This window comes from Macrobrachium nipponense, chromosome 12 (assembly GCF_015104395.2).
Source record: "Macrobrachium nipponense isolate FS-2020 chromosome 12, ASM1510439v2, whole genome shotgun sequence".
NCBI classification, from domain to species: Eukaryota; Metazoa; Arthropoda; class Malacostraca; order Decapoda; family Palaemonidae; genus Macrobrachium; species Macrobrachium nipponense.
The window spans coordinates 55,280,511-55,290,076 of NC_087205.1; the positions used below are offsets into that span (position 1 = coordinate 55,280,511).

The 9,566-nt window shown below is 34.3% G+C and overlaps 1 long non-coding RNA gene across 2 annotated transcripts in view; it reads right to left on the reverse strand.

The window, feature by feature from the left end:
• Window positions 1–3,084: 3,084 nt before the first annotated feature.
• The window catches only part of LOC135225005 (uncharacterized), a 604,582-nt gene continuing 598,100 nt past the window's right edge, over window positions 3,085–9,566 (reverse strand). Inside the window, exon 4 of one of the 2 annotated variants that reach the window (XR_010316869.1) lies at window positions 3,085–3,138. This is a non-coding gene — a long non-coding RNA (uncharacterized LOC135225005). The remainder of the gene's footprint in view (window positions 3,139–9,566) is intronic. The other variant, XR_010316870.1, reaches the window with a different exon arrangement.

Sequence of the window (9,566 nt, forward strand, 5' to 3'; positions counted from 1 at the left end):
ACACATATATATATATAAAATGTGTGTGTGTTTGTGTGTGTGCGTGTACACACACACACACACATTATATATATATATATATATATATATATATATATATATATATATATATAAACAATCTAAATGCCAATAATATATACATATAAATATTATATATGCCGTCATGAGCGACTTATACAAACTATATACTAAATTTAATACAACTTCATATGGTGCTATATATTTCATACACAATATATTTACCATGCAATATGGAATTATCGAGGCGAATTGCTTGTAGACGCTGAACTTTTATATGGACGAAAATTGTGCAAAGGGAGTTTTACCTAAATCAATTCTTCCAAGAACACCGTTAACCGAATGTCGTCGAAACGTCATTAGAATCTTCATGTACGTAAAATTTATGCATACATTGTAATTATATTGATGAAAAACAACCGGCGTCTGAGTATAATGGCTTCCCAGAGTGATGGTCGTTCTGGCTCGCTCTGTTTAGATTATAATCACTATTACAATGTAGAAAATGTAATGTATATCGGCACCTTTAACTGTCGCAAAATCTTTAACAAGAAAACGAACGGTAACATAACGTACATGATGACATAAAAGCAACTGCAAAATTAACTAAGCACTGGCATAATTTTTGAGTTAACGTGTAACAATAGCAATATAAAACACCATGTCTAATCAAATACGATGGGCAATGGTATCTACGTTTAACAAAACATTTAACACGAAAATGCAGAGGAGCATAAAGTAACGGACATGTCGTGAGTACATCGTAAAAGCAAACGTTATTATTTTTGAAGGAACGAATGCACTATCAATAATAATTATCATTATTATAATTCCGATGCCAAACTCTAAGAGATCCATGTAACGATGATTGAACAGCCATTTTGAAATATGTGAATCAATCAATCTGGAGCCTTTGGCATCTCTTTCACTTTTCACTTCGATTTTACATCAGTTCCTGAAACACGAAAACTTGAAGTATTCTGTGGCGAAAATGGATCAAACAAAGGACATGCTCTTCTCGAAATTATTACTTTCAGTATGTTATTTTTCTTTTCTTATCATAAATAAAATCTCCGATCAAAAAGGCCGTGAGTGTAATTGCGCCGCACATTTGTTTTTACTACAAAATACTTTCTTACTCTGCACGGTGGATATTATAACAGCAACTTTCATTTGAATTCCATTTGGAATCAGCGTCGCCCTTTTCGGTCAGAGGATACGGAATTGCATTACCGCTATATTACTCCATAACGCATCGATTCAACTTCCACTTAGTACTTTACTTTAAAACAAATAAATGAATAAATAAAAATCGTTTAATTATGTCTAGCTTGAATCTTCCTTGTTTTTCGAAATTTTATTAGTATATTCGTGTACTTCAACATTTCTTTGTTAGCTGAATTCAGACAATGAGCTATCACAGAACATTGGAAGAGGTGAAACATACGGGGTATTATACTATGATAATAATAACTGGTTCAACTTTGTCTCACAGGAATGTTCTACATCAAAAGATTTATGTATATGCTAACTTAATAGATCACGGTGAAAAAGATTTTAGACTTTAGATGATTAAGTCACCAAATTATTGATGATTTTTTAATGACACCGTATAAGGAAAACAGATACTAACACAAAGGATGAGAAGAGAAACAGTCTTCACGCAAGGAGGCTAATGTGTCAATTGGGACTTCTATTTACAACTATATACGTATGTACATGTATCTCGCTGGGATTCAGTTTACACACGCCGAGACGTATGCTTCTGTACAGATATCTAAATGTGCTTAAGTTTATCAACATATGCTGTACTGTTCATGTATGTTGGCGTGCCAGGTTGTACATTCATAAGCATATATATATATATATATATATATATATATATATATATATATATATATATATATATATATATATATATATTATATATATATATATATATATATATATATATACATATATACATACATACATACATACATACATACATACACATACATACATAATACAACATATATATAATATATTATACTATATATATATTATATAGATATTATATATATTGTGTATCTATATATATATATATATATATAGATATATATCTATTATATGCGCTAAACGTATGTACACATATATACATATATGTTTATACTTTTATTTTTCTTGGTTCTTGGTATATGCAATTCAAGTCACCACTAAAAATAATCTTGTTCAATTGACGAGATATCATCATAGCGTTTGAATTATCCTAGAAGATCTCACACACAATGCCTGTCGTAAATTGTCTCGACTTAAAGAGGAAGAGAAACGTATCAGAGTGTGTAGAGTGATCACGAGAAACGTTCGCGTCATTTCCGTGACCACTGGTTTAAGCTAAATGAAGAGACTCCTTTCCGCAAGATACTATCTCCAAAGACGAGAGTTCTCTTCCCCCTCAAGCCGAGGCAGATTGCGACCAACACCATTGCGTGAGATCCAATAGGATATGATCAACATCATCGTCATCATCTCACCATCATCATATTTCGTTGTGGCACTAAAGATGAAAATGGTGTCTGGGAGCGAATTCGCGAATCAACTTGGCCATGGAAGGAAAAGAACGTCAAAAAAGGGTGAACCGCTCGCTTCTCCCAGCATGGTCAAGTTGATAGGGCAAAGGACCCATGTCATTTTTAGCACAGATGGATAATGCTCGTCAACTCAACGTTTTCTCAAAACGATCTCAGTGACTATGTATGCAAAATAGCATGGAAAGGGAACAAGGGAGAAGGGGCGGAGACCGTTTCCAAATTGTGGTAAGGGTATAGCCACATCACATATGGGTCAAGACTCACGGGTGGACGGCTGAGGGACGGGGCAGAGGGGTTGGGGAAGGGGACGTTGATTTTGGGAGGGATGGGTGGATTAAGGGGGTCGGGGAATAGACTGCTGATTATAATAGCATATCGCGTTCTTTAATCCATACAATTGTTGAAGCATTATTATGTATATATATATTCATGCAAACGGCTGAGGAGGTTGGATTGTCTTTCTCTCCGGGTTACCGGATCACACGTGCGCCGACAACCGACTTACCTCGAATAAAAGGAGTGAAAACTTTTAACTGTGGATTAAAGCGACCTGTAATAAGAAATTTGTTAATATATTGTTCCTCACAAGCGGTGGTAATCTGTCCCCTTGGCCTCATGACGGACAAGTGTTGGATGCTTAATAATTCGACTTAAAAAATGATAGTAGATTCATTGATCTATCTGGAGTGACTAAAGAGGAAGCCTTTCTGATGTGAATCTCATCCAACTGTGGCCTGAATAAAACTGTCAACAATTTTTTACCATAGACAATGTCAGCAAATATGATTATATCTGAAGTAATAATGCCATTGCATATATTAAAAATAAATGGTTATTACACCATCACACATAACATGAACATGTAAGAACATGAAACCCTTTACAAACATGAACAGACTTTTAATGCAGTATTCTAAATGTTTAAGCAAGCTTCATGAGACAAGTAAACATACACAATGGATTAAAATAACAGTAAACAATGTAAGTGACAAAAAAACTTCATAACCAACACGAGTCCATTATGAGACGGGGTCTTTCTTCTCTTGCCATGAATCGATAATATGCACTATGAAGGGGGAAATTTCACGAAAAACAAACGACAGTAGCTAGTACAGAAGTCCCGATAATTAGGAAAAGAATATAGTTTGATATCATGTAAGAAGAAAAAAGAAAGGGGTTCCAAACTTAAGTAACGTAGATGAAAATTTTGCCAGAAAAACCTTGGGAGTGTTAAAAGTACTATCAAATGCTAAAAATAAAAGCAACATTGATGAAAGGAATTCAATTTGTTACTTCCGATAAACCATAGACTCACTGAACTCCACCGAGTGAGAGCATTTGTTGAAGCCCACAGTGTCAAAATCTGTCAGCTTCATTTAATGTCGCCATGAAAGAGTCTGAGTCAGTGAACTCGGTGTCCAAATAAAATTACCTTCCAGCATGCATTTTTATAGTATGAGGCACTCTATTCAGGATGCAATGATACAAATGCAATACAAGAGAGAGAAAAGAGGTGAGGTCGAGTTTAGTCAAAGGTAAACAAAGAAATAAGGAAACGTTCTGAAACAGATAAAAAAAGGACTTGGAAAGTAAATCTTTCACAACATATGTGTTAACATAAGGATGAACAGACATATAAAGCAAAGACGAGATAAAGGCAAAGAGATCAACAAATAGACAGTTCAAGAGAATAGTGTAATGAAGTCATAATATAGAAACATCAAAAGATAAAAACTCGAAATTATGTCGTGTGGAAGTTCTGCTACACAAATGAACATTTCTCTACCCTATCTCTCTACGTTCGTGCATTGCATTGCATTGCATTGCATTGCATCAGATGGAAATTATTGATTCGAATCTGTTTGGCCCCATCTTCCTGAAACTCACTGTAGTAAAGTGACAACGTTCTCAGAGTTTCGTTTAAATGGCAATTTATTTTAGTGGCTAATGGATTAACAAATCCCTTCATAGCACATAACTATCGACCAAGCCTTTAACAAGATAATTTTAAGAAATTGAAAGGCTAATCTCTTATTATAGCAACCAACACAAATTTCAAGAAAGTAAGATAAAACTGAATCTGAAGTCTAATATACTGAGCCCCTCTTTGGCATACTAGAAGGGTTTTATGTCTTAAAATCTCTTCAGAAAATTAAATGAAATATGCCCAGCCAGAAAACCTATGAATGAAATATAAACATTATTGAAGGGTAGTTCTAGAAAAATAACATTCATTGAAGAATGGTCAAAGTTAGGAGTAAATCCCTCACTGCTGTGAGAAGCAGGTTCGTAGACAGGTATCTTTAGAAGGGACGATGGCATACATATTTTTTTTTCATTTTTACAAGTTAGGAATTTCTATTTTTATATGATTAATACTAACTTTAAGAACACAAACGGATAGTTAGATTTTATAATATTATTATGTATGTTAAATTTCGGGCTTATTTATATTAGACGTTGAAATTTTAATCTTATTTAATTTCCTTCTGATTTACATTTAAAGATATTAACAGCAAATAAAACTGACCTAAGAACATAAAATAAAAAGTTTTACCATATCTGTCTCTAAAACTTTTAAAATCCAAATATTCACAATGACAAGCAAAAATATTAAAATGAAAAAAGGGCATAAATTCCGTTGTCTACACAGCGCACATACAGAAGCATTTTCACCATAACAACTAATTAGACTCCATCCACAACCCTAAAGTAAAACCAAGTTCAGCAAAAATGATTCCTAGGCACACAAACGTCACATCATCAAGGTCAAATCGCAGCTGTCATTCCCTTTCGTGAAACGAAGAGCTATTTGCAGACGCACAGATGTAAGCATACATAAAAAAACTAGCCAACTTGATGAAAGATATGCCTATCGAAATAAGCAAGACGATTAATAAACACTTTTACAGGATCGGCTAAAAAATTATTTTCACTGTCTATCACTTCCTGTATTCGTATATTTCCTCCACTTCTTTTTATGGAAAACTGCACACTGCCGCACACCTCTGTGAAAGGGATACAGAATGTATTGTATTGAGGTTTATACTTATATATATATATATATATATATATATATATATATATATATATATATATATTATATATATATATATATATATATATATATATATACACACACACACACAATAATATGATAACAGCTGTGAACGGTGGTTGAATCACCTGCCTAGAAATCTACAACATTAAGCCCCTTGAACACACTGCACTATTGACTTTACTTTAATCTTCCATACACTCGGACCTCCTGGTTATTTAGATCATCCCTTTCCAATATATTCCTCATTCCTTTTATCCAGCCCCTATAGGCCTTCCACTCCTCCTCTCGAATAAGTTTTCCAAATGTACATTCTTTGGACTAACTAAGCATAGTTTATTCTTGCAAAATGCTCTGATCAATCTTTATATATTTCCATATTTCTCACGTTCTAAGGTCTTCTTACTGCCTCCTCTATAGTTTATCTCAACAGCTTCAACCGTCCCTTTCCAAATGGATCCAGTATCAACAGTTCATTTGCATAAAGGATGACGAGCTTAAGATTGCAATCGTACATGCCTACCTTGGCTTCCTTAACCCTGGATTAAACACTGCAAGTCTCTTTTTTAACACACACCCGGCAGCCTTTCTTACTTCACCTATTCTGAAACTGTTATCTTCTCTCATTCCAACATTTACATATCTACAGAAATCAAATGCTTTCATTCTTTTCAATTCATTGTTCCATTTTCTTTTCACAAATTGTCTCTCAACTTTCACTTCTTTGACAACACTTTCAAACTGTTTCTATAATATCCGTATTATCTCGTCACTATCTCCAATTAGAATTGTATCTTATCCAAATAGCATTCCTTCACAATCCATTTGTTACAAACTGTTTTATCCCACTTTTGCAAGAAGGTCAATTCCCTGACTTCTCGCATAAATTCATTCATAAAAACATCAAATACGAATGAATAATTATCACACCTTTGTCTCAGATCCCTTCCTGCTCCATACTAATTACTATTTGTATCTGATATTCTAACAAATGATTCACTCTCATCATAAGAGCAGCTTGACTTAAGCTTCAATGCCTCTACTCTTCCTTACAAGTATCATTAGCATTTTCGGGTCCAAGCATGCCGCATACAGCTCTTTCCTTTTACTTTCAAAATTTTCTCACTCCTTGTCTCATGCAAACTGTAATAGTTTCTCAATCAGAATCCTACCGCACACCTTAAATCATAAACTAAGTAACATTGTGCCCCTACAGTGCTCAGTTTCAACTATCCCTCCCATTAACCCTCTAATAACCAATAATTATTCCCTTATACAGAGCATTAACCTTAATAACCAATAATTATTCCCTTATACAGCATACCTTATAAATCCTAGCGGCCTCTTAGCCACATCGCCTCACTTGTAACCCCCAAAAATTCTGGTTTCTTTCTACTTTTCATAAGCATTATAAAAGTCAATATAATATATATATATATATAATATATATATATATTATTATATATCATACATAAATTACGTAATATACATATAATATAATAATGTAATTAATAACTCATTAATAAAATGAATTATTATATACATATAATATATAAATTATATAATTATATAATATATATAACGGTATATATAGATAATATATATATATATTTATATTAGAATTATATATATATTATGTTTATAGTACATTTATAAAAAAAAAAATATACTTTATATTTATTTTTATTAAAAAAAAATATATATTATATATATTATATATAAGTATATTATATAAACATTAATATACCAATGTATATATAATGATATATGATAACATAACAATTAAATATATATATATTATATATATATATAGATATCTATATATATATATAATTTATACAATAATATACATGTATATAGATATGTCGAGATAACTATTAATTATATATTAATAATATATATATATATATATATATATATATATATATAGATATATATAATATATATATATATATATATATATATATATATATATTTCTGACTCACCATGGGACCGAACTCCGGGCTTTCGAGTGTAAGCGCAAGGACATCAGCAATTCGGTTACAGAGGTCATAAAGTTCTTCCCGGGCAGACGGCTAAGGCCCAACATACCAGAGAAATTTAACCAACTTCCGACCAAATCAGCGCTCTAATTGCTAACATTTCATCCGACTTGCCCATTTCACTGTTAGATATTATGTAAATGAACGTGGGAACACGTTTCGCAGAAATAAATTTCTGACTCATCACGGGACCGAACCCCAGTCTTTCGAGTGAGAGTCCAAGGCATTGGCAATTCGGGCACAAAGGGCCGGAATGCTAATGCCCCGGACTCTCCCTCGAGAGACGGGTTCGGAACCATGATGAGTCAGAAATTATATTTGTGTAGCATGTTCCGGTGTGTGTGTGTGTGAGAAACAGAGAAACAAAATCAATCGTCCGGTGAGTAAATTTCGGAAAAAAAGATAAAGGCAAATCCAGAGAAATCAAAATTAATTCTGCTACAGACTTCCCAAACTACGTCATGAGTTCACAAACCCCAAACCGTTTCGCGGCCAAAGTCCGTCCAGCACTTCCCAATCCCCAAAACCCAGGCCCCTCCCCACCTTCTGGTAACCCTCCCGATGATCGGGTCGCCTTTTCCAAAATTCCTGCTGCTTAGTCATTCCATCTCCCGAACCATAACTAAGCCATGGAATCGTCATTTTCTACGAAGAGGCAAAAGGCAAAATAAAGAAGGAAACATTATTCTCCGCGCGACCTCTATAAAATTCTTTAAATTTAACGCTTATTGAAGAGTAACAAAATTTACTCATCACTTGGGGTACGTTAATGCAGACTTCATGAAGGAAGATGAAAAGGGTACATTACAGTTACCGAAAAAAAATCGCAAGGTCCTCGTTGGAAATGTTGAAATGAAGCCGGGTATATCCCTGTTATATGTATTTTATCTTTAAAAAACCAAAGGCAAAACTCCATTTAACCGTCCAATCAAATTGTACTGCATTATCAATCTTCATGCAGTTGGAAGTACATTTACTTGGTTAATTTCTCAAAAGGTCAGAGAAGAAGAGGAGAAACCCTTTCATCAAAATGAATAAAAAAAAACGAATAAGAACAATAAACATAAACAGACTCCTCCTTCGAACAAATGCCCAAATAAGCCAAGCACCAGAGTGTTTTCCCTTCCTGACTATAAATGGAAAGCAGCTATTTACATTGTAAGAAATCAACCACCTTCAGCCATTGCCCCACGGGAGCAGTAGGAAAAAAACAAAGAAAAGAGAGAGAGAGAGAGAGACGAGAGAAGAGGAGAAGGAGAGAGAGAGAGGGGGGGGGGGCAATAGGAGGGAACCAGGAGGAAGGAGGCGGAGGGCGCCTTGGTTTCTCCTCCACCAACTTCCCTTCCGGAGTTCATTCCTTGTATCCGGTGGGTGCGATGGCCCGTGAAAGGAGAGCTTACGTTGCGCGATGCAAGTCAGCCCTGATTTTTTCCCCTTGATCTTTGTTTAAACAAAAAGAAATACTTTACACTGCATAAGACTCCCTCTCCCCTACCAACAGCCCCCTCCCTCCCTCCCCCTTTCGCTTGAGTCTGTGCCTCCTCTGTCCTGCAGATCCTCCATCCATCATTGTTAATGGCATTAGGTATACGTATACACATAATTCTTTGAAATATTTGACATGAGTCAAGTTCAGGAGGTATTCGATTTCGATATTTTTTCCGAAATTCCCGAAGGCAGAAAAAAAGGTATTGATTAACTTTGGGGCGCGTCAAGACAATAATGTATCTTTCAGAGGAAAATAACGTTAAAAACATAATTTGCTTATCTTAGTCACGCTAGAATCTTTTCAAGATAGAAAATCGGTTACAAATTTTATGCCACATAGGGGGATTTGTCGTCCGTTATCAAATGCGTCTTCTAGCAACATTTCAAAT